Raw genomic sequence first — 27,352 nt, 5'->3', positions numbered from 1 at the left:
TATTCTTACCAACCTTAATTTCTTTCCTGGCTTCGATGTGTTGATGTCTCGGCCGTCAAACACAGACTCTCCGATCCTACTGATTTTCTCAGCTTATATACCCTTCGGGTATCACGTGACCAGCTGAGGATCGAATGGGATTAGTACATGAAACCGGAAGTCAGTCAGCACAATTCTACCACAGGGAACCGAAGGGATATTTTCGATTTTGATCATAACTTCGCTTCAATAAAATGAAAAACCCTCTATTGTATGACATAGACTTTTGAATGTAGTGTTATTTTTCACTCTCAATAAGTAGGTCAACGAGCTAGTTTTAGAGTTATTAGACACTTAATATTTTTTGAAAAATATTTTTAGGAAAATCTCTTAAAATTTAACATTATGCTTGAGAGTTTATTTTTTTTTAATTTGAAATATTTATTTAATTAAACTCCTTTAAAAATGATATACAGTTTATGAATGGCACCTAATTGAAACAAATCATGATGTTTTCAGTGACAATATTTAAAAATACTCCAGTCCGAATATCCCCTATCAGTTTTATATTCCTACTGAATTTTTATTCAATTTAACAAAAATTAAATTATGATAATACCAAAACATCTAATGTATTGAAACATTAATGGTGACCTTATTCTGCTGGCATAAACATTTATATGAGGCCAATGATTATTATTTTGACATATGGTGTCTTTTTCGATTTTAAAGAATTTTCAATATTTTTTACATTGCGAGCTATACAGTTATTATAACGATTAAACAAGATAAGTCCAACAGAAAATATGCAAATTATTTTCAATATCATATAAAATTTAACCTTTTAATATTTAAGTACTACAAAAAATAATTTAGAAGAAAATAAATTTTGCAAAATTGAGTCCCACTTTCCTGTTTTGCCAAGGTCAAATTTTAAGCAAAATTCTTTAAAATAAAAATATCGAATGTTTTGTAAAACTTATTTTATAACTACTATTTATTATTATATCAAATTTTATTCATGACTTCCAACTTTAAACCCATACGAATAGGAGAGCTACAACCTTGCGTAAACAACACCCTTAAGGTGCATAATGCGTCAATTTTTTCTTTATTATTAAAATGAGTGCAAAGGAATACTATAAAATATATTTTCCGTTGAGAAATAAATATCACAATAAAAACTCACAGTCTACTACATGTTACAACTATGAAATATGCTCTAAACAAGTATACAGACAAGCAAATGACAGTTTCAGTATTAAAATTATGTCTGTTCTAGGATGAAAAAATAATAATAAAAGCTAATCAGAAAGTAAAACGCAATCCCCTCTCTAAGGATAAAGGTAAACAAGAAATCATTTTGCATTAAAAGAGAAGTTAACGTTGATTAATTGTTTGTCAGTATCAATTATTCCTCAATTCAACATTGCATATCAGTTGGCTAAATCGTTTATAAATCTGTAGCAATCTCGTTTGTGTTCGCTGTTGGTTATACCACTGGAATCTAACCATTCCAGGAATTTACCCTTGCTCCCTAATTCCTTATATTTGTTCAAGACGTCACCCACCTATAAAATAGAATAAGAAAATAAAAGATATTAATGTTTATCTCATACGTGTGGTGTATACTACCCGTGTGATAAACCTTTGCTATATCAAACGGGCCATGCTTTATCAAATACTTCCGGTCCGAACTATTTTAATTAAGCCCCTCGCTTCAACGCTTCAAGGACCTATTTTTGAAGATTTGCTAGTAATTTTAACATAACTATATCTAGTACAAAAACTTGATATAAAAATGATTTTGTCAAAGATTAACATTACAAATATAGATGAACTACATAACTGCGTAGCATAGACGTCGGAAACGAGAGGCTAAGTGGGGAGGGGGGTTAGCCCCCTACACCCACCCCATCCCCAACCAATTTTTTGCAAAGTTATACTTAACAGTAACCAAAGACCTTTTCTCTTGTTTGTCAAGATTTTTCATAAGTTTAGCAAACTTTTCACCTTCAATTTAATTTTATGTAGTTTATAAAACTGCAACTCACGTTCATTATCAAGGAGTTCATCCCGACGACGCGATGAAAACTATTAAGGGTAACCTTGTTCAAACATCTAGACATGTAAACTTGTAAATCCGAATATGCAATCGTGTTGATGTGTGAGCCTGAGTATGGGTATGTGTAATTCTGATCGTGTAACCTATAAAACTCGGGCATAAACACATGTAAGATTTGACTCAGTTCCTTCGCATGATGCACATTTTACAACTTTATTGTTTACATTAGTTGATTAAACCTTCAACTTTGCACACTTTTAATCCGTAGGTTCTGCATTTGTCACTTCAGGCTCGGCAATAGCACATCTGACAAATCGACAAATGTAAAGTCTACAGGTCTGTCGAATTTTGACCTGACCTTATATGGCAAGGGCCATACCCTTAACCTACGCATCGTCGAAAACTCATATATACATATTTGCTGTTTCAGTGGTTGTTAGGCCAACTCTTAAAGATCGTGATGCTTGGATACTTATAGTATTGCAAATGTTAAAACCACGAATTTCTAATTAAGATAATATAAACACTTTGCCCACATATTCCCACATTGATTTTTGAATCTCTCTTCAAGGCGGATCATGTACAAATTCTAAACTGTATTCCTATATACTGTAATTATCTCATTGAGGTCACAGTCCAAGTAATTTTAGAATATAAAAATCACTCCTAGCTATTTTAATGACTTGATGCCTTGCAGTTACCTGTAAGAAACAGATTGAGACTGATCATGGCGTTTGGCTCTGGCAATTTCACATTTAGATTCAAATTCGACTTAAGTATTTAGAAAATATGTCGGTTTTATTAGATCACCTGTGTCACCCAGGTGACCTTATGCAATTGGTCTTCGTCCGTCGTCGTGTGTCGTGCGTTAACAATTTTACATTTTTAACTTCTTCATAAATATAATTTAATTGTTGATTTCTACTGATTTTTATCATAACTTGTGAACCCTTTTTCTGACTCCCTGGTGATAAAGATTTAAACAAACTTGAATTAACTTATATCAGGAAGGTGAAGTTTTGATATCGCATAATATTTGGTTTCAGAAGATTTTTGTATCCTATCCACCCTCTTCAAATTATCTTTCCCTTTAAAGTAATCTGACTTTTCATTGCAACAAACCTGAAATCTTAAGTATGCTATGGGCTAAGTGTTTCTGAAGAAGAAAATGTGAAAAGCTTATGACGACGACAATGATGTCGATGATATACAAAACAAATGTTTATCAGAAAAAGTCACTTTAACGTTTGGCTAATTGTTTTACTGACACAATATTTGTTTAAAAAATCATATGACTGTTATACATTATAGGGATGTAAATCATTATTCAAACAGTTTAATATAAAAAGAATAGAGAATTATGTCGAAAAGTTTTCGAAAGAAACAATATTTTTTAATTACATTTTTAGAATCCCTTGGACTTGGATTGTACTATTTAAGAACGAAAGATGTCAAATTCAAAGTTTAAATTAACTAGAGAAAACACAAACCTGGCTCGTGTGGCACATATGATATTGGGTCCATGCACTAACGCACTACGTGATGTTCTCAGGAAGGAAATTTCTCCGTCCAATTTGGAAACGAAAGTCAGAGCTTATATTGCTAAAACAAAGAAACCACTGACCAACCAACACCAAGAGACACTCGTCTGCAGTAAAGATTACTTAAAATTCGATGTTACGTTTTTGTACTTTTTATTACGGAATTTGTAATAACCCTAACCCTAACCCTGGCATGCCGTAATCGCCGGAATGGACGAAAAATAAAAATAATATTCAGCTAAACTGTTGCAATAAGCTTGCAATGAACGACACCTTTTCTATCGAAAATACCGGTATTATTTTTATTTTAAAAAATGAGTTATGATTGAAACTGGGCACAGGAAGAGGTTCTTATATTCAAAAAAATCGTTGCCGATGTGACGATTGCGCTAATTTCCGTAATATAATTCTCATGGTATTATAAATGGAAATGCCTAATATTCTATTTCTCTAAAAGAAAAAAAATTGACATGTAATTTAAACTGGAATATAAGTTAATGCGTACTCTTTTCTCTTGGCTGTCAAAAAGGTACCTTTATTGTATCGATAACTCCTCGATCAGTTTTCAAGATAGGAAGTTGTTCTTTTGCAGATCAATTATACATATATCAGAGGTTTGCAAGTTGCTAGGATTATGATTTCGATAATGTATGAAAAAATATCAGCTGTTGAACTTAGTCATTTTTGGGGCAAAAACATTGCATATAGAGTACCCCATTTCTTTGGATAGGTAGTTTTTATCAATTCAGGGTTGACAAATTGTTTATGGATACTGTTCACACAAAAGAAAACCTGGTTTGCTGTCACATTGAAAGCTTTACTCTTGTTATTTTTCTGAATTAGTTAGAATAAACGACCTGCAAAGATTTGGAAATTTTTCGCGGAATAATGCATGTTACTTTCGATGTTACAACCTCTACTACAAAAGATATGGGAAGAAGAAAAAGTTCCAGATGCTTGGAAAACAGGATACCTAGTAAAACTACCAAAGAAAGGTGACCTGTCGCAATGTGGAAATTGGCGAGGTATCATGCTTTTATCCATTGCCAACAAAGTTCTAACAAGAGTAATCTTGGAAAGAATGAAATAAGCATTGGACAAGGAACTAAGACCAGAGCAAGCAGGGTTTCGCCAGAACAGATCATGCACAGACCAAATTGCCACCCTTCGAATCATCATAGAGCAGTCTATTGAGTGGCAGTCTCCACTATACTCAACATTTGTGGACTTTGAAAAAGCTTTTGACAGTGTGGATAGGTCAACCATCTGGACGCTAATGGAACATTATGGAATACCACCGAAGTTCATTAGCATCATAAGAAACCTGTACGACGACGCCACATGTCACATAATCCACAATGGAAAACAAACTAACACATCCATTTAAAGTAGAAACAGGAGTAAGGCAGGGCTGCATTCTTTCACCAACAATATTTTTAATTGTTATTGATTGGATCATGAAGGAAACAACGCAAGGCAACAAGACTGGAATCCAATGGACCTTCACCAAACACCTCGAGGACCTGGATTTTGCAGATGACATTGACCTGCTATCCCACAAACAACAACATGCGCAGGAGAAATTGTCACGCCTCGCAGCACAAGCAGAAAAGACTGGCCTAAAAATAAACATTAAAAAGACAGAGGCGACGAGAATAAACAACAAACAGAATACACCAATCCAGTTAAATGGAGAGAACATCAGAGAGACCGACAAATTCACCTATCTTGGGAGCATTGTCAGCAAGGATGGGGGCGCTGACAACGACGTTAAAAGTCGTACCAACAAGGCAAGACATGCATTCAACACCCTACGTCAAATTTGGAATTCAAAAGCACTCTCCATCAACACCAAAACAAGAATCTTTAATACAAACGTAAAATCAGTCCTGTTGTATGGCTCGGAGACCTGGAAGGTAACAAAAACAATAAATAACAAACTCCAGTCTTTTGTCAACAAATGTCTCCGCCATATTCTTAACATCAGATGGCCAGACACCATATTAAACACAAGCCTATGGGAAAAGACCAAACAAGATCCCATCCACATTGAAATAAAGAGGAGGAAATGGGGATGGATAGGCCACACTCTACGTAAATCCCCAGAAAACATCACAAGGCAGGCACTGGATTGGAACCCACAGGGAAAGAGGAAGGTGGGGAGACCTAGGCAAACCTGGAGAAGATCAGTAGAGTCAGAGGCAAAAGAGGCAGGCTTCACCTGGGCCCAGTTAAAGAAAGTCGCCCAAAACAGAGTCCGCTGGCGAGGAGTGGTTGCGGCCCTATGCTCCCCAAGGAGCGAACACGAATAAGTGAAGTGAAGTTACATGTATTTATACTTTTTTTGTTGTGTAAGTGAAAAATGAATAATAACACAATCTTCAATAATAATGATAAACTAGCGCATATTTTGTGAGCAGTAAATTGAAGTTTTTACTATGGGAAGCACTGTAGCTCCCAGGTCGTCCATCCGAATTTTTTCAGACCGGGAGCTACAGACCTGCAGCTAGTTCACAAGTGGCTGTAAAGCTGTATTATAATAGCTCTCCAGGAAATTTTTCTCAACCAACTTCACAAAGTGAGTCTGTATTGAACCGACATTCAGGACGTCATACTCTTATCCCGTAATCATTGCTTGAAATAAAAAAAATGTCAATTTTTACCTGCATGATTTTTTATAAAGTGCTGACAAAGTAAAGAAACATTTCTTAAAATAATGTATGCACATTTTTATTTCACGACAGTTAACCTTATCTTTGGAATTTTCATTTATTTTTTTTAAAGAGGGAAACGCTTCTTATGTCTCATATTAATCACAATCTCAAAACCAATGTCTTTAAATAGTTTGTTTTTCGTGGGTGGGTGGGTGTGTGTGTGTGTGTGTGTTGGGGGGGGGGGTGTCCAAACTTTGTGGTAGCGATAAGGATGCTTTTGGAGATATTTACTTAATTCAACGGAGGCCTATACTTTAACAATTTGTTGCATGTACATGTATTCTAATAACAGTCGCGTCGGAAGCAAATTGAAAGTGGGGGGAGGGCTAAACTAATCATCAGAAATCTTGACAAGAATTCCCAAAATCATGAAAATCCTAATTCGGGGGGGGGGGTATACCTATAACTCCAAGCTTACCTGCGCAATTTTCCCCTAAATCATGAGATTCCTAATCCGTGGGGATAAGTGGTGGGGCGTGCTAGTATACCTTCTATGCTTCAAATTTTCAATATCACTATTAATATTTCATTCTATTTAAGGTCTTTTTAGGAACAATTTTGTTTATTGGGAGGAAAAAGTGGGTGGGGGCTGAACCCTCCCTGATGCTATGTTCCTAATGGTTAGGTCTTACTTGGCCAAAAAAAAAACCTCCCCGGTTCCGACGCCTATGAATAAAAATGCGTTTATATCTTTATACACGTGTATTCAAACAAAGTCATTAAATGTATTTTTTTTCAGTTCTAAGAAGATACACTGTATCTGAAACCGATCGATCGAATTCATCACTCGCATCTTTTATACATAAATTTGATAAAATGTACAACCAATCTCATAATTTAGTTTTCCGAAAAATAAAACTTTCTATTAAATGTTGTCATCCAGATATTATATGATTAAAGGCCTGCCTAATATTTTTTTTTAATTTATTCCGTACCTATTCAGGCGATTACGGCATGCCTTTACCTGCAGCTAGCCTTTTTCTATCAGTGACGTCACTGTTTCCATATATGGTCATGTCAAAATTCAACAAATTTGTAGACTTTACATTTGTCAATTTGTAAAGTGTCAGCCGTGATATTTCAAAAAACGGAAATACAAATGCAGAGATTACAGATGGAAAGTGTGTATTATTGTAGCAGGTTACATAAGGAATAAGGAATCATTCTTTTAGTATTATGAGGTGATAATTTCGGTCGGGGCGTGATCAAATCCAATAAAGCCTGAAGGGCTTTTGATTTTATATTTGCTATATCCAACTCGTTGAACTGGTTATATTCCATCAATATATAATAAAATATACCATTTCAACTCGTTGAATACAGCAAATATAAAATCACACAATATAGATATCCTCTATATATCATTGGTGTGTGTGTATATATATATATATATATATATATATATATATATATATACCGTATAACAGCCTTCAGCTCTGAGTTTGCCCCCATTTATTTTTCCGATTCCAGGTATTGCTGTCACATCCTTACTGAGCGTATCTCCATCCTTACCACGAGTCCATTTTCCTGGATTGTAAGCCATTTTAATAAACCTGAAAATGTAGGGTTTTTTATGTTGCAGTTAATTGGACTTTTTTACTCCCTAGCTAAAAACATATTAATTATACCAGATATATACATGTTCAAATATGTTCAATGAATACGTATTCAAATGATCAATCGAAGTCTCTATTCTGAGCAACGATTTATGCTAAAAGATTAAAATACATATTTTAATAACCAACAAATGTTTAGCCGATAAAAAAAAAGTCATTGCCTCATAGTATAGATATTAGATCATTCAGTCCTTTAAAAGGGTTTGTAATTAGTTTATAAAAGGTTTCCCAAATTAGGTTTGAAATGGATGCTCTCAGAATATCTATGATAAAATGTGGTGATAACGAACTAGAAACGAGCTCACTGCAAGGCGATTACCAAGTCTTCCGTTGCAGCTGCGTCATATTTGTGACGTACTACAAAATTAATAACCTGTCCTTGATACAATATTAGATGTATAGCACTTACTAAAAGAGACAAATGCTACTGATATGTATAAGAGTTTGTTTCATGATGATTTGTATGTAAAAATAAAATTGCTCTCAAGTCATATACTAGTACATGTAAATGAACACACTAATTGATAGGCTATCGATATGTTGTGTTTTTATATTCCTATGACAGCCCTTGAAACGTTTTACTTTCCCACATGAATGGTGAGGGAACGGTGAGCGCATGCTAAACGGAATTTGGTGAGCGCTTATGAACAGTAAGCGAACGCAGAGCGCAAACACGAGAGCAAGGTGAACGGTGAACGCACCCTAACCCTGAACGATATCTGAACGCTATATGAACGCAAGATGGTCGATGAATTTGGAGTGCCTCGGAAGGTATCCTTACAATATGATTCGTCGGTAATCAGGAGAAATTGTTTACATGCAACAATGGATGTATTGTTATCAGCTTAAATATAATACCATCTGACTAAACGATAAGTGAACGCTGAACAAATGGTGAGCGTAGGGTAAATGCTTTGTAAACGCGCAGTGAGCGCTTTGTGAACGGTAAGTGCGAACGGAGCAGAGCGGAGAGCGCATCTGTGAGCGCACGGTGAAGACAGATATTAAGTGACTTCATTATGTCTTAAAAATATCAAAGGATCCACCTCAACTTCACTTCCGTTTTACGTTAATTAAAAAATTTAAAAGTCATTTTGTCCGCGGTGTTTCTCAAATATGCTTCGATATAAAGGTTTGCAATTTGTTGTGCTTATACAATTGTCATTGAACCTCAGTACTAGGGCTTTAAATGAAAATCTGTCACTTCTGGTCGAAGCGGGAAGTAAATCTTATTCAAAAATTTAGATTTTTTATCAAATGAAAAGCGTACATGTGTTTTGTTTAAAAATAGGAAATCGCATTATGGAGATATAAGGGCTCAAAATTGATTTTCCAGAAAATTTTCAATCTGCGTTCTTTGTTTTAAAAAATAGCGAAAATTTTAAAGTGAGATTAACTCGTACCAAAAATAATTCGACAATTGTTAAGCTGAACCACATTCGGATTTTTTTTAAAGTCGTTCTTCAAATTGTAAAGAGTTTTGTTCATTCGTACTTAAAATTATTCAAATTTTGTGAAGTCGTACCAAGAATTATTCGAATTTTTAATTTTTTTTGCTTATTTACTCTTTTTATTGGTTTAAGAACTCTGCTTCTTACAGAAACTTCTAGATTTAAACTCAACATTAACGGACGAACCACTAGTTGCTTTGCAACGAGTTTTGCTCTAGTTAATCATTGTTTAAACATATACAGAATCTTATGGACGACGACTTTATTTACACAGTGGGTTCACTCAGTATGAACGTCAAAAGTCATTATATTTTACGAGCGTTATTTATCGAACGGAGCAAGCGCTAGTAAATCGTTAAAAAAAACAGTAATATCCTGAACATTTTTACAGGGGGTTCTGGGCAACAATTTTGTTTCTCGAAGAGGGAGCGGGGGACTAAAACCTTTCATCGGGCATTTTAATCATTTTCAAATCATTGGAATGCCGATATAACCTTTTAATGCAGCGCTTAAAGTTAAGATACGAACCAGTTAGTATCAATGAGTATTCAGCCAACCTGCGTATGCATAAGAAATAATCAGCAATATTCAAGCATCCGATTTGTTTTTAGAATGAGAGCTACAGGTCTGCAGCTACGCTGTTACTAATTACCTCACATATTTCAGTGTTATCATATTTAAAGCTGACATAAACTCATAAAAGCATTTGGTAACCATATTATTTTTCGATCTCTCCTCAACTGTACATATATATACCGGTCAAAAAAGTTACGGTCGGTTGATTTCCGATCGAGGTATTCAGGTTGCACGGACTTGCATTGCATGAATTACAAGATGTAGTAAAATGTTTGTAAAAAAAAAAAGCGGAAACTACAATAAAACTATAAATATATATATATATATATATATATATATATATATATATATATATATATATATATATATATATATATATATATATATATATATATAAAGCACTAAAAATGTCTAACGACATTTTTAGCCATTTTTAGTGCTTTATATATTCAGTTTACTGGCTTAGTATCTATATATTAGATCCCACACTTTAAAGATGCCTAGTGCTGTTGATTCTATTCAGTGCTCTATATAAATAACAAGCACAAACATTGCAATAACTCTCAAATTTACATATACCTGCCCATAGTGAATGATAAAGATATATATCACCCCTGCGAATGTTATTGTCATTCAAATTTTAGACCACGTGGTTTTATTTGACCCTTTCAGTTTCGCAGTAAAAATCGTACCTCGTGTATAAAGTCTATTTCACAGTTCGTGTATCTAGGTTCTTAATATAGTAGTCAAATATAAAATCTAGAGGTTTATTGATTTTAAACTTTATCTTCATTAATTGGTGAATAAAATGTGTTCTAGAAAGAAATATGACTATACAAAAATTAGTTTTTGTCTGCTGTTGCAACAACTAACATGCTTAAAAGAGATCCCTCCTGAGGATTAATTTTCGATCCGCGCCTGACCTAGTAATAACATCAATAGTGAAACAGACTTTACCATTTTATGCAGAATGTACCTTGAAAATGGCTCGATATACTAAGTTTTAATGCAAAACAGACACCCATTATTTTTTTTAAAACATGGTATTGCACACCACAAGCATCAAACATGGCTATGAATTTATTAAGCAACCCAATGGTTATATTTTCAACCACTCTACACGTGTTTGCACACGAACGATAACTCTGTTCTGAATATTATCGTTTAAATAAATAACTGCTAGATGGTAAAATCTTGAAATTTTTTCCCGTTTTAACATAAATCACAGTAGGATATGATATGAAAAACGACCAGTACTTACGTATTTTGAGAATATTATCCGAACACTTATACTTCCCCTCGAAATTTCACAGGAAGTGAACAAATATTGGTGAAGTCTCGTGAACTTTCATTCGAGCACCTCTGGATTTATTACTTACTTAGCAACGATAAAGAAAACATTCCGAACACATTCGCAGGGGTGTATATCAAGCACAGAGAAATTCACTTTTGTTGGAGCTCCACCATCCGCCCCGACCGAGGCTTGAACTCACGATCTCTGGAACCCATTCTCCTAGCAGTGAGCGGCCACCGCGCTCCCCACTCGGCTATCTAGGCAAGACAAAAATCTTACTTTCGATAACGAATGGAACCTAGCGCGCTGGCCGCGCACGACACAGTCGCTTGAGATACAGGTGGAATACAGTTAAACGACAATCTGAGAGGATCGGAACGATACACATTGCATAGATACAAACATATATAACAAGCACAAACATTGCAATAACTCTCAAATTGACATATACCTGCCCATAGTGAATGATAAAGATATATATAAAGCACAGAGAAATTCACTTTTGTTGGAGCTCCACCATCCGCCCCGACCGAGGCTTGAACTCACGACCTCTGGAACCCATTCTCCTAGCAGTGAGCAAGATTTTTGTCTTGCCTAGATAGCCGAGTGGGGAGCGCGGTGGCCGCTCACTGCTAGGAGAATGGGTTCCAGAGGTCGTGAGTTCAAGCCTCGGTCGGGGCGGATGGTGGAGCTCCAACAAAAGTGAATTTCTCTGTGCTTTATATATATATATATATATATATATATATATATATATGATGAATTCTTTTGAAGATTATGCCAAGGTATGGACAAAATCTGAAAAAGAAGACATTGATAACTTGTCAGAGTGGGTTAAAAGCATCAGATGTTTATTAAAATCTCATATCAAACGACTGAGAGGCCAAATGAAACCATATATCCTTCTGTTTTCAATGAAGCAGAAGTGAGAAAATAACTAGATAACTTGCACGATCAGTAAGTACTGCTCCTTGTTGATAAGGCAAGTAACGAGATTGTGTTTGTTTGTAATTGCATTTTCAAAGAACTAGGTTTCAATTCTACACATGGTAATCCTACTTATACCAATAGCAGCCTTTCCAAACAGGAAATACTTCAAAATCATAAATCGGTTTTGGAAATTTTATATCCCCAATAAACAATATGAATTTGATTTACCTTATTTGTACTGGATTTCAAAGCTTCACAAAAGTCCTTAAAACCAGAGATATATAGCCGATTCCAGTAAATGCTCTACCAAACCTCTCTCTTTACTCCTTAATATGTTTTACGGTGAGACCGTTGGGGCGAGCGCAGCAGGTGATTAAAATGAATTATGATAAATCAATAAAAATAAAAGTAGTGACTTAAAGTAACTGAATTTGAATGCAAAATAAAAGAAATATACCTATTTTTCCCGTACATTTTCATTATTCATAATTCATAAGATTTTTTATTATCAGATCTTTGTAACGCTCCGAAATTCTGATAGTCGCTAACCAAAGTGTAGCGACATCAGAATTTGTCGGAACGGATCAAAAATCTGATTTTAATCAGATTGTTTATATACTGGTCGCACGCCAATATAGAATTTATCTCAAATAAAATGTTGTTGAATAATAAAGATTTTAACATAATGTACATTGCAGTTTATTTCCTCTTTTCTTGCACCAGACATTTTTATTAAACTTACAAATAAAAATTGACTCATCACAGATTCCCCCCTCCCCCGTTTAAAAAAAATCAAATTTACGTAAAAAAAAAAATTTGTTGATCACATAAGGAAAATGGATCTCCCGGGAGCATGTATTATCGTAAATAGTAGTGAATATAAAGACACTTTTGAGCAGCTAAAGAGCTTAAGGCATACCACGCACTCCCCATTCCCCACCCCGATTAGAATTTTCCTGATTTTGAGAATTTTATTTTTCTTTTTGCTTATGAAGATTTTTTGTATGATGTTGCCACGCCCCATTTAAAAAACGTTCCTGGAAATAACCGTAAATATAGTGAATAAAATAATTTTGAGCATTCATCCAAATGAGAGCAAGTTACAGCTGTTTCCTATCTCTGAAGAAATGTCCCGATTCGTTAGCTCTGCCAGATTTTGAGAAGATTTTGGTATTTATATTTCAGCAGATTTACAATAACTACTTCGAGTAGTTTCCCCTTATTGTGACGTCAAAGTTCACGTCAGTCAAGTGTAGTCTGTCTCTTTGAAAACACACTAGAAAAAACTACGCGAAAAATACTGTTTGGTTTACTTAAAAAGCATGATGTTCTGGAAATTACACAATTTATCTGCTTCTCAAAAGTTTTACTTTGATTCTCGCGAGATGGTATCCAGTCTAGTGAGATCGGCCGACATTGAGGAATTGCATTGTGGGTCGAAATTTACTGACTCCGAAAAATTCTGTCGGATCAATGTGTAAGAAATCCATTGTGACGTCACTCGAAAGGACGATAACTCCGGAAATTGGCGTTATTTCAATGCATGTACGTAGCCTTTTATCTTGTTCTCGTGAGAGTGTGAAATGGGAAACCATAATTACAGGGAACTACTGGGACGATTAAAACAAGGCATTACTGGTCCGATTTACTGACGCCAAAAAAATCCGTTGAATGAATGTGCAAATAGTCCGAATTTTCTATTCACACACGCCTTGCCGGTAGAGCTCGCTTCGCGCCGGCACTGGGCGCCGGCGAGCTGCGCTCGCTACTAAAATTCTTACAGAAGTGAAGGAGAAACTTCAAGAGTATTGTACAACAATATACTCTAGAAGCGGTGTGAATCAGATGCGGATACTAAAAAACTTTAAAGAATTATTAGAAACTTTAAGGTCACAAAATCTTACCTGAATCAATAACATCAAAACGTATGATTTTTCAACGCTTTATACAACTATTTCCCATGACAAATTAAAGTCTAGGTTTTTTTTATATCATCCACAGTTGTTTCTTCAATAAAAATGAATGTCGTAAAAATGATTGCCTTGTCATTAGAAATCTAAAACATTATTTGTTAAAAACCATTCTGATTGCACACACAAGTACTCTGAAGTTATAATTAAAAAGAGGTTTGAGTTTCTAATAGACAATATCTATGTAGTTTTTAGAAATCATCCAACAGTCCCATGTTGGTAATCCCATGGTACCAATTGTGCCCCATTGTTAGCAGACCTATTTTTGTATTCTTATGAAGCAGATTTTATTAAAAAAACTTGTACGTGAAAAAAAATAAATAGATAACTTTGGCATTCAACTCAACAATCAAGTATAACGACGACGCATTATCAATTAACAAGTGTTATTTCCATACTTTCGTCGACTCGATATATCCCAGTGAACTTGAAATAAAAGATACCACAGAGTCTGCGTCATCTGTTTCATATTTGGATATTTTTCTAGAAATGAGCATTGATGGTAACCTATCAACAAAACTTTATAATAAACTCGATGACTTCAATTTTTCTATATGCAACTTTCCTTACTTACGTAGCAGTATACCTTCATCGCCTGCACTTGTTGTTTCTGTCTCACAGTTAATTCGATACACAAGGGCATGCTCTTCGTATTAAAAGTTTCTAAGGCGAGGCAAGCTACTGATAAACAAGTTGTTAAAACAGGATTAACAATAGTCTCGTTTGAAGTCATGTTTTCGTAAGTTCTATCGTCGATACAACGACCTTGTCAGCAAATAAAATTTTCCACTGGGTCGCATACTGAGTGACTTTTTCATAGTAATTGTTACATACCACAATTAATCACCTAGCTGCAATAATGTAGCCCTCTCCCGATTTTTTTTTTGGGGGGGGGGGGGGTGGGGGGAGGGCTACAAATCCATAGGATCTCCGTAATGGTGCAAGTGCGGGAGTGATTCACTCCCGCAACGATTTCGTCTCAAATCGTTTATAAATGACAATAACATTTGTATTTCTTACCTGAACTCAAACGTTGTAGATGTCTATGGCATCAATTAATCCAAAAATATCAAGTATAGTACATATATCGGTTATTTTTCGTGTATGTCAACAACGAAATTTGAATTTGTCCGCCATGTTTACTGACCTTGACCGGTTTTATTTTGGGACAGCCAATGAGAACTCAGGAGCGGATCTTGAACTGAATATAGGAATTCCCCTATTTTAAACATAATTAACGCGGTAAATATAATTTTCCATTATAATATATACCATTTCCATAAATGATGTTTTAGTGATATAACGAGGTAAGATCGATTATTTACACTGACATTCACGTTATCAAGCCCATCAAAACTCCAAGCGTACATCCAATAAAATCACGCGAGAACTGTCATGGCTGCTGAAAAAGACGTCTGGTAAACATGCTGATGTGTTTTATCTGGTTTTGATTTATATACGGTTAATTTTTTCAACCTAAATTAAAAAAATCATTTTATCTAAAGGAAGTCAAATATAAAAACGATCTTTTCAGACCGAAGTCAGCCGCATTAAAAAATTAATTTTGCACCATTACGGAGATTCTGTGGAATTGTAGCCCTCTCCAGTAAATATCAGATATAAAAAATCGGAGAGGACTACATTATTGCAGCAATTAATTACCTAATTGTCCTCGGACTTTTCCGATTTTTTCCCGATTACGACAAAGAGCACAGTAACAGAAAGTAACAATATAACAGCGGTTCCATCGGTTACATTATAAATATATAATAAATATATCAAGACAATCATCTTACTGATGGTTATAGAGATATATAAATATGATATGTAAAAAAAAAATACAGCAGTGAGATAAATATCATAAAAAATCCCTTAATTGGCATTTTAAAAATAGAGAACATCACTTAAAACTCACATATATAAATTAGTATACAAATATTTAATGCTTGAGCAGTCAATGGACCCGAATATTACTGAGAATCATACTGAGCTGTTCCCTGCACCAAGGGAAAACATTCGGGGCTACTGACTGTTCTTGAATAATTGTTTTATTGCCTAATTCCGTTTTTTTTTTCTATTTTGTGTTCACAATTATAAATTACAGAAGGTTTTTATACCAGTATGCATTTAGGTCATTGTTAATTAATACCAAGATGACCGAAATGATAAATTTTAAAAACAATAGTAATATAAACAAATTAAAGTTTTCTTTTAATCTTGTAGAAATTAAACTTTTTCTAAAATACGTTGCTGGTCCAATAGTTCGCAGTCTATTGACTGGCGGTCCAATAGATCACTTTCAAACTTGAAAACACATACAAAATAGACAAAAATATTTAACATGTTATAAAACAACAACATCCCTTTTATTAGGTAATAAAAGTGTCTATGATTTATAACCCTATGAAGCAGCTCAACTTCTGTTTCATAGATACATGTAGAATGAATCATTTTCTAAATAAGGTTTTGTGAAAAACTTCTGAAACCCATGTAAAAGAAATCATTACTAGACCATTCACTGAACTAAAACAGGACTGATAAAGCCCACTAAAAGGCTTGTAATATAACAATTCACCTTGATTTAAACTACAAATTATAAACATGTCAAGGACACCATTTACTATTTGCTCAGAGAAAAATTACTTGATAACAATAAGGAGTCATTAATATCTCAAATCAAATCAATGAACTGAACAATTTTTATCAATAATATAAGGTAACAAAGAATAAAACAATGTGTCGTATACAAGATATTGTTTAGATACAAAATCAAGCATTTTATGTCCAGAAATGCAACTTAAAGCATGGTCATTCAAAGCATTTGCCCACTTTTCGTAATCTCCAGAAGGAAACACACTTATAACCTCCATACGTTCAAAACGTGAAACATATTTGGCATGATAAATATATATAAATAAATTTATAACTGTAAATGACCTTCAATAACGGCAAAAAACCATCCTCACTCAAGTTTGGTTAACTACTAATGAACTAATGACGAGTTTCTTCATACATCTGTACTTTGAAACATGTTCAACAATGTTTCTATTGCAAATATTTGCATCTTTGAGCCCTTGACAACCTTGAAACTACTCAAAACATCACAATATTGCAGGAGTGTTGCATCAAATGTAAGATTAACGCACGTATTGAAGATTTACAAAACCTCAACAGTGAAGATGTCTTTCATTCACTCAATGAAAAAAAACCCAAGTAAGTTATTTAATTCAATACAAGGCCACTCTTAAAAAGAGAATTCAGTGATATGCAAAGTTTACAAATCTGGAATTTGAATGTTTGTCAATATTATGCATATTTCCGTAGACAAAATAAATGATAAATTCTTAGAAGCTAATCAGAACATCATTACAAGTGTGGATGAATTAATTCGTCCCATGAAGACCATAATCTGAGCCATTGTTGAAATGTAACATTGAAAATTGATTACACGAAAAATGAGAATAGTTTGTAGGTTATGTTAAAACTTTTCTATATTAACTTATCATTTTAAGGAAATTAATTGTATCATTAAAAATAAAGTAATAAATTTTACTTTAAAAAGGATTTTCAATAAAAGCTGTTTGGGCTTAGGATTAAAATGAATTGACCCTATAGGACATTAAAGTTGATGAAATTCCAAATCATTGATAGGAGTGCAGTGTTTTTGGCAATTTTTGAAATTGCTTGTAATATTAACTTCTCCATTTCAATGGAGTTAATGAAATGGAGTTAAGGTTCTCCGATCTTCAGCATCAAAGTATTTTTTTTCATCACTTCTAGACCCAATGGAAAAATATAAAATCAAGGAAAAAAGGTTGTATATATGCGTCATTGGCTCGAACCTCTGAGAAGTAGGTTTCCGCAGATTTATTGTATGAATAGAAACAACTTCGGATAATTCAGAGTTATAATCCATTGCTGAAGATCGGAAATCGTTGAGCAAATGCAAATTTATCGAAGTATCAAATAAATCATAGTCCTGTGAGATCAATTTTCTGAGATATGGAGTTCCATTGTGCCATAAGAGAAAGTGAGGAAATTTTGAAACTGTCTAAAAATTCAGATTAGGAACATGGATATTAAAGATTTTATCCACAGAGGAACTTTTCGTGGCTATTTTCCTTTTACGGTACTGTAAAGGGAGGGGATATTGTCATTGTGTGCTTTTTCTGTCTAACAAATAAAATAATATCATATCTATCTTAAAAACTTTAAGGAAGAGTTAGCCTTACAATAGGTGTACGCTATGCAATATTTTGCCAAAAATGACGATGTTCAAAAGGTGATATATTTACACTTAATTTTTAAAAATCAAAATCCAAGAAATATTCACATCTCTGATTTATGTACAATTGATCTGCAAAACAACAATTTTTTATCTTGAAGATTGTATGAGGAGTCATCCGTATAATAAAGCTTCATGTACAAGTGCACTTTTGGCAGCAGCTTGCATATCCATCCGCCATTTTCAGTATTTCAATAACCGAATTTTTCCTTTGGAAAACCCGGATAAGGATGAAGAATCAAGCCATGAAATGTACGCTTTCCTAACCCACAAGATGCATCGTTCTATATTTTACAAGAATTAGCCAAGAAACTGTTCAGGAGTTGAAGATGTTAATTTGTTATCACAAATGTACGACAACGGACGAAAACCAATGGCAATATATAATCTGAGTTATGAAGTACAAAACAGACCAGTTTAAAGAAAATCAATAACGTGTTTGCAAAATAAACAGAACACAATGACAAACAAACAATTATTTTGACAAAATTTTATCCTGGAGAAATCCTTACATTTAGAAAACGTATTATTCGTCTAGAATACGTTTTCCTAAGAGAAAACATACTTGTGTACGTCGTCTACAAGAGAAAACATATCCGTTTACATATTTTCCAACAAGAAAGACACCCTTGTGTAATCATATCTACAGAGCGGAATTGCTGAAATTGTGTATTAATGTAAGCTTTACTCTTTCCGTCCTCATATGGCTTAAATGGGCATACTGATTACTGCTAAATCATTTTTGTTTTCTACATGCATTTAAATGAAATTAACACATCAATGGTACTTACATACATGTATATGAATTCAATCCTGTGTAAAACGGTTGGGGTGTTTTTTTCTTAATTTTACGTTGCTCAGGAGAGATAAGGTTACCAATAACATTTATACCCACGTGACGACTGAGAGTTGAAAACTGGGACATTCTTTAAGTACCTTTTCGCCAAGCCGTTATCATGGAGTGTGTAACACAGCACAAAGGAAACAGAGTACTAAGTTCAAATAACTTTAATAAGGTTACGAAGCAAAAGATAAAGTTAATACAAATCAGGTAAGAAAGTTATCTCGGTTACAAAGTCCAATAATAGTGTAAAAGTATAGTTATCGTTCCAAGCAACAAGTACACCAGACAACACAGTCTCTGACGGGAGAAGTTGTTCTACAGTCTGTGATTGTATATCTTTAAGGTTTCAGGATGGCTGGAGAGTATGCTCTTCCTCAATGATGATGATTTGAGGACTGATCTTTTCTAACCAAGTCCGAATATTTATAATCAGACATGGATGTCTTAAGATGATAGAACATTCAATCATTACTCGATGGTCTTGTCATAGATGATGCATGATCTCCACGGTATTGGTCAAAATGTCCCTGAGTTGTCATCAGGTGTTGGTGCATCCACCCGTCACTCCAGCGTAGAAGGTAAAGTCGGTGACCATATCCCTCGAGGCGTCGTATACTGATGTACAAGTAACGGTCCGTGTCCGCATGAGCAAGCACGGCTCTAGTCGAGTGCCTGGGGCTAGGGTGCTTCTCTGTACAGGTATTAATTAATGTCCATGCAGACAAGTGTAAAATAGATACGTGAAAAATAAACAAGGATAATAATAATAACACAATTTGTTGTAGCTAATTGTGTTACATTCCTCCCTTGCTTAAGATGAATTAAGTTTAATTCATAAATTCTGCAACTGCAGAATGAAAAGTCCATAATCCTCTCACCATAAATGTCTATAGAATTAAAAGTTTTTACACGTTTACACATTAGACGACGTAATAAAATTGTTCCATCACCACAAAAGAAAGTCTATATTGAATACGAATAAAACGACAATTGGTCCCATCTCCCGTAATAAATTATAATCAACGTATGTACACAATGTTCAAGTTCACGGTAGTGACAATACTTCAAAGTTCATGAAATATAATTTTCACTTTTGCTCTTTTCCGGATTCCCAATAATTAATGGGTACATTACGTATTGCATCCGGTTCCTCTGTCCCTGTACTGTAAACAGTAGTCTCCATTGTTGCAGAAGGATTGATGTTCCTGCCAGCGTCTTTATCGCCAACCGAGTTAATCGTCACCAAAGGATCACCCTTTTTGTCCTCTATCTTTAGACCCCGTTGTCTCTGCCACAATTTACCCGACCAACGCTTGTTAACTTTACAATATACAAAAATTATTATCCTCAAAATCAAAACACACCCTATTTCCCATCACTGCCTACGCCTAATTTAGTAAACCAAAAATGTTAAATAACGGTAACACTGAGTTGACTGAATTTACCTCTTTTAAAATTCTTTAAAAACAATCGCGAAATTCATTGACATACAATATATACATATTTTAGACGCGGTCATTGTTTACTGCAAAGGCTTTATTCTCTAAATCGTCACGCGCGACTATTCAGCAGCCATCGGTTGAATAAACTGTAACATGACAATTTCAACTAATGTATGTTCAAATGCAAAATTAACGTTTAAGGTAAAAGGGTAGAGAGGGTAAAAAAAAAGGTAATGACATATTAAATAAGTTTAAGGGCAAGGCGCATGAATGATTTCATATTATTCATTCAGAATCGATGTTTCTGATGTTGTCAATCTTAACTTGACCTCTTTTTTTCGTTTGAAGATCAAAGAGAGGAATATCATCCTCTGAGGAAGAAATATCACATTCTTCATCAATACTCTCATTGATCTTTAATTAATCTGTATCTGAACTTACAGATACAGCATCTGATTTAGAATCAGAATTTGGTTTCACTAAATTTGATTCATTATTAATAGAGTTTTCAACGTCATTATCGTCATTGTCAGATTCACATTCTTGACAATTTACATATTCTACTTTGCATAATGGTCTTCCACCATTGTCTTTTGGAATGTCCCATTGATTCCCCAAATCAAGAAAAAACATGACAACATTTTTATTCAACCAATCTCTCCCTAATAATAATGCCATGTTAACATTTTTAACAACATAAAATCCATGAGACAATGTGACAAATCATCAATTTTAGACTCAATATTTGTACAATTTACAATTATCAAATCGGCGCCGTTCACAGATTTTAAAAAAAACTTTTGGTTTCGACAACTTAAATGATCATGGAGGGACCTATAAACATCAAAATTCACAAACGACACAGCGGCGCCTACATCTAAATGAGGTCTAAACCTTTGTTTCCTAATTTTGATAATACATGAAATCGGATTTTCTACAGCATTAATTGTAACAGTCGGTAATTTTTTTAACTAATTTTACATTTGCTCCCCTCCAACGGTCCCATCTTGGACGGAGCCCCTTAGTTTAACTCTTCCAGATTTTCTTTTTCCTCTGCTTCTGGACATAAAAAAATATAATGACCCTTCTCATGACAGTCCCAGCAAATAATTTTAGATCTGGCCCTGGGTCGAGTTTTATCAATAGCTAAAACTTTTCTGTGCACAACCTTAGACATATCAAAATTCTTTGGCTTGCGTCTTTGAATTTGTTGATTACACGGTTGTCTAATGATCAATTTTCATTGGCTCGTTAGAATCATTCCGCGGAGCAAAATAATCTCGGCCAGTTCGTAATTAAAATCTCTGTTGCAAATTAAACTCTTGTCTCGCGGAACCAATAGCTTCAGCCATTGTAGTAGGATTATCGCGCATTACTTTTAGCTTTAGTCGGTCTGAGTTTAGTCCGTCAATGAAAACCCCTACTAGTTGTATTTCTGTTACACCACGAGCTTCTTCGGCAAGAAAAAGTAATCCTTCAGCATAAATTTGAATATTTTCATTGTTTTCTTGTTTCACTCGCCCTAAAAGCATAAATGCATGCTGCGCGTCGGTCACGTCAGCAAATCTCTGAGATAATTCAGTTCTCAGTACATCCCAACTAGCCCCAGGGTTCCTTTTAAAACAGTTTTCAATGAAATCACTAACAGCCCCAGAACTGGCTTAAAATGCAATGAGCTTTATTTTTTCCTCAGGAATCCTCTCTAATAATGCATGTTTCTCAACAGCCTTAATCCATCTTTTAAAAACTTTAGGATCTCCCTCAAAAGGTGTGATTTGACTTGTTCCGAAATTTTGATTCAAATTATTTATATTTACTGATAAACCCTGAACAGTAGATAAAAAAGCTTCTTCGGTCATTTTGGTATTTTTGTGACAAAAACATAAATAAAGTACTTACGAAAGAGAACGTAAGATGTGTTCCTCGGCGACTGAACCCGTTCGCTAGCAAGAACAGCTTATCCTGGTCATGGCACCATATTGACTCTGTAACACAGCACAAAGGAAACAGAGTACTAAGTTCAAATAACTTTAATAAGGTTACGAAGCAAACGATAAAGTTAATACAAATCAGGTAAGAAAGTTATCTCGGTTACAAAGTCCAATAATAGTGTAAAAGTATAGTTATCGTTCCAAGCAACAAGTACACCAGACAACACAGTCTCTGACGGGAGAAGTTGTTCTACAGTCTGTGATTGTATATCTTTAAGGTTTCAGGATGGCTGGAGAGTATGCTCTTCCTCAATGATGATGATTTGAGGACTGATCTTTTCTAACCAAGTCCGAATATTTATAATCAGACATGGATGTCTTAAGATGACAGAATATTCAATCATTACTCGATGGTCTTGTCATAGATGATGTATGATCTCCACGGTATTGGTCAAAATGTCCCTGAGTTGTCATCAGGTGTTGGTGCATCCACCCGTCACCACGGTAATGGTTGTTATCAGGTGTTGGTACATCCATCCGTCACTCCAGCGTAGAAGGTAAAGTCGGTGACCATATCCCTCGAGGCGTCGTATACTGATGTACAAGTAACGGTCCGTGTCCGCATGAACAAGCACGGCTCTAGTCGAGTGCCTGGGGCTAGGGTGCTTCTCTGTACAGGTATTAATTAATGTCCATGCAGACAAGTGTAAAATAGATAAGTGGTAAATAAACAAGGATAATGATAACACAATTTGTTGTAGCTAATTGTGTTACAAGTGATGACAAGTTTAAAAGGATCAAATGAATGTTTTATTATTTACACAAACTGAAATTACATTATTTAAAAAAGAACTTGGATCCATGGCTATATATTTTTTATAATCGATTCGTTCCGAGGAAAAAAAATTCCAATGAATCCACAAATAAGCAAAAATGAAAAGACAACTTATATATACACAAAACATATAAAAAAAAAATAATAATAAAATCTTTTCGCCATATTACACATTGTATCAATTTTTTATTATCGAAGCTTCACAGGTATGTAGAGAAATGTTCGGACAGTTGCTGATAACTATGAATTTTCCTAATGTAGAAAGAATTGCAATGATCATATGTGATTAATAAGGCTGTAGAAGTAATAGCTTTCCAAAAAGCTTACTTTCCGAAATTAATTCATTCCATTAAATGCATATATCAATTACTTGATAACAACAATTTTAATTTTCGCTGCAAACGGAATGTGCAGATTCTGGGAGGTTTCATTTTAGTGCATGAATATTATTGACAATTACTGAAATTATATTAACTGATTTCAGGAAAGTATCACATTGTCAGTTTGAAAATTAACTTAACATTACATAAGGCGTTTCACACCTCTAAAATTGAGTTATCTTGCCAAGCTTGGTAATACGTTCAATATATCATAGACTATAACTAGACACGATCTCATTGCGAGCAACGAGGAGGTTTTCCGTCTGATTTTAGAATTTGAAATATATGTTTGATCTTGATTTTGCTATTTTACAGCTAAACATGATTTAAAATAGAAAAACAGGGTCTACTTTCTCAGGTCCAGATACTATTTTGTTTCAGGTTTCAGATGATTATTCAAGTGTTTAGAAATTCGTCTCCGTTCTTGAGATATCTGAGGAAAAAAGTTCTAAGGACCGGTCCCTTATCTCCTTATTTTGGCCGCTGAGCCAAATTTGAAGGTTGTATGTTGTTAAGTACACCATTTTGAGCATCTTTTCCTCAATACTGCATTTCAAAATATTTTTCTTTTTTGAGATATAGATGATCAAAGTTTTGGACTTTTGACCCTTAAAAACACTAATTATGTAACTCATAAGAAATTCATTATATTGTATGGGTACATAACAGTAAGATAAACATTTTTGCTTCTATAACCTATTGCAAAATACCCCTAAGTAAATAGCTATAAGTAAAATACTTAACACCCGTCTGGGTCCTTGATTTTAGGGGCCACCCCTTTTTGTTGGTATCAAATGAAAGGTCAACAAGCGTTTACAAATTTGTTACCATTCTTGAGATATCTGAGAAAGAAGATTTTAGGGGCCGACCCCTTATCTCCTTATCGGTGCCGTTTAACGAAATTTTGACGGTTGAATATTGTTGAGTACGTCATTTTGAGCATCTTCTCTTCTGTACTGCTTTTCAAAATATGTTTTCTTTACCAGATATAGATGATCAAAGTTTTGAACTTCTGACCCCCAAAATCCCTAATTACGTCATACATGAGGAAATCTTAATATTGTATGTGTACATTAAAGTAATATAAACATTTTTGCTTCTATAATCTATCACAAAATATCCCCCAGAAAAGAGCTATAAATATAAGACTTCAGACCCCTCTGGAATCCTAGTGTTAGGGGCCAGCCCCTAATTTTTTTATTTTTTTTTTTATCAAAGCCCTTGTTTATAATTACTTTTTTTACATGACATGTCCTAATAAACTATTTCTCAAAAAAGAGATATACAAAGAAAACCATAAAAAATAATGACTTTTTTAAATCTCAATTTTCGGATCCGGGCGAGCTTCGGCGCTTTTCGAGATAAAAATGATTTAAGACCTTAATGCAAAACTTCAGTCTTTTGTCTACCAAACCTGAAAATTCCAAGTGTATATCTGCAATAGTTAAAGTAGAGTTCCATCGACAAAATACCCCTATAAAAACATAAAATCAACGATATCTCAAAAACGGAAGTGACGTCATCAATGAAAAAAATTTCAACAAGGTTTAGATCAATACCTATTAGATTTAAAAGTTTCATAAAAAGCAAATGAGCTGTTGCTGAGAAATGGCGTGCACAAAATTTGTAAGAAAAAAGATAATAATAATAGGGAAGAAGAAACCTAAGAAAAACAATAAGGGCTTCCGTTGGAAACGGAAGACCTTAATTATCGACTTTCCAAGGAGAAGTAGTCTAGTAACTATGTTCATTCTTTTCCAAAATTAGTATTATTATATTCATACACAGAAGAATAAAAAACTAATATTACACTTTTACAAGAAAACATATCAATAGAGAAACGTGATGGCTAAATTGTATGATAGAAACTGCAACGGCAAAGCAATACATGCTTTCTCCGACTCCCCCTTTAATAGAGGCGTTTCCGTTTTATTTAATAAAGAATGTAATATAGATATTTTAAATGTGCATAAGTCAAATGATGGAAAGAAACTTCTGGTAAATGCTAAAATAGATGAAACTTTATTTACAAATTGTTAACTTATAAGCTCCCATAAAAAAGTGATAGAATAATTTTTTTAACTCGCAAAATACATTTATGAATGTTACTGACAATTACTGAAATTATATTAACTAATTTCAAGAAAGTTTCACATTGTAAGTTTGAAAATTACTTTTAGTAATTACATTAGGCGTTTCACAACTCTAAAATTGAGTTATCTTGCCAAGCTGTTTAATACGTTCAATAAAATCGACTGTGAAATCATAGAATATAGTTATCGACTTTCCCAGAAGAAGTATGTTCATATTTTTTTTCCAATTTAGTAATATTAAAACTCAGATTAAACTTTCTGAAGACAGAGTGTCCGACAATATTAATGCATTTTCATAGGGAATACTATTATTATGTATACCAATACCCATCAAATAGTAAAAAGATCTTGATATTTTTCCCTTGCTTTTTTTTTCATATAGCATATAAAGTATATTACTACTTTTATTTTTATTTTATTTTGTTTTGTCAACGAATATTTTGAAATATGGCAAATTTAGATTTAGTATCAGTGAATGTAGGAGGTCTTAATTCGTCAGAAAAAAAGAGATAAACTCTTTTCATGGCTAGAAGAAAATAAAACTAATATTACACTTTTACAGAAAACATATTTGATAGAGAAACGTGCTGAATTGTATGATAGAAAATGGAACGGAAAAGCAATACATGCTTTCTTCGACTCTCCGTTTAGTAGAGGCGTTTCCGCTTTGTTCAATAAAGAATGTAATATAGATATTTTAAATGTGCATGTCGCCATTTGGCTTTGCAGCTCCAAAATAATAACTCGGTTTTAAAAGGCTTCTATTCAGGGGATAATTTACATATAGATTTTCAACTGTTCCGTAGACTTCAAATAACGGTACAAAAAAGGGATCTGAAATATAAATGAAATGATAAATACACAGATAACATTTTTTTACTCATACTTGCATTTTACTGCACATTACTTTACGCAATACATTTTCCTGTATTTACACTTACATTTTGCTGTACATAACTTCACTACTTCACTTCATATAATTTACTTTTAAAAATCGTTATTGTCCCCCGCCGCAACGCGGAGCGGGGACATAGAAACGCCGGGCGTCCGTCCGTGGGTCCTTGTGTCCGTGGGTCCGTGTGTCCGTGCGTCCGTGTGTCCGTGTTTCCGGCCGTCACAATTTTTTGTAAGCGCTCTCATGCCTACAAATTTTGACGGATTTTCATTAAATTTATACCAAATGTTTATACTACTATTACCTTGGTCAAGTTCGAAAATCAGCATTGATCGATACTTCTTGTTGGAGTTATGGGACTTTTACCACAATAATGACTCCGTTTTATCCAAAATTGACCTTGAAAGCGCTCTCATGCCTACAAATTTTGACGGATTTTCATTAAATTTATACCAAATGTTTATACCACTAATACCATGGTCAAGTTCGAAAATCAGCATTGGTCAATACT

The 27,352-nt window shown here is 34.2% G+C and overlaps 2 long non-coding RNA genes across 3 annotated transcripts; both read right to left on the bottom strand.

Moving 5' to 3' along the window:
- Positions 1-234: 234 nt before the first annotated feature.
- On the bottom strand, positions 235-19,297 carry LOC128169729 (uncharacterized). 2 transcript variants are annotated; one of them, XR_008241583.1, is made up of 3 exons: positions 19,213-19,297; positions 7,717-7,852; positions 235-1,550 (listed from the first exon to the last, which is right to left on the bottom strand). It is a non-coding gene; the product is annotated as an uncharacterized LOC128169729 (long non-coding RNA). The 2 variants fall into 2 exon arrangements; XR_008241584.1 differs by lacking the exon at positions 19,213-19,297 and adding an exon at positions 11,204-11,437.
- A 116-nt stretch (positions 19,298-19,413) lies between these two features.
- On the bottom strand, positions 19,414-23,013 carry LOC128169731 (uncharacterized). Its single transcript, XR_008241585.1, has 2 exons — positions 22,607-23,013; positions 19,414-20,585 (listed from the first exon to the last, which is right to left on the bottom strand). It is a non-coding gene; the product is annotated as an uncharacterized LOC128169731 (long non-coding RNA).
- Between the last annotated feature and the right edge of the window lie 4,339 nt (positions 23,014-27,352).

This window comes from Crassostrea angulata, unplaced genomic scaffold (genome assembly GCF_025612915.1).
Source record: "Crassostrea angulata isolate pt1a10 unplaced genomic scaffold, ASM2561291v2 HiC_scaffold_192, whole genome shotgun sequence".
NCBI classification, from domain to species: domain Eukaryota; kingdom Metazoa; phylum Mollusca; class Bivalvia; order Ostreida; family Ostreidae; genus Magallana; species Magallana angulata.
Note: the sequence above shows the minus strand (reverse complement) of the source record. Positions and strands in the feature narration are given on the sequence as shown.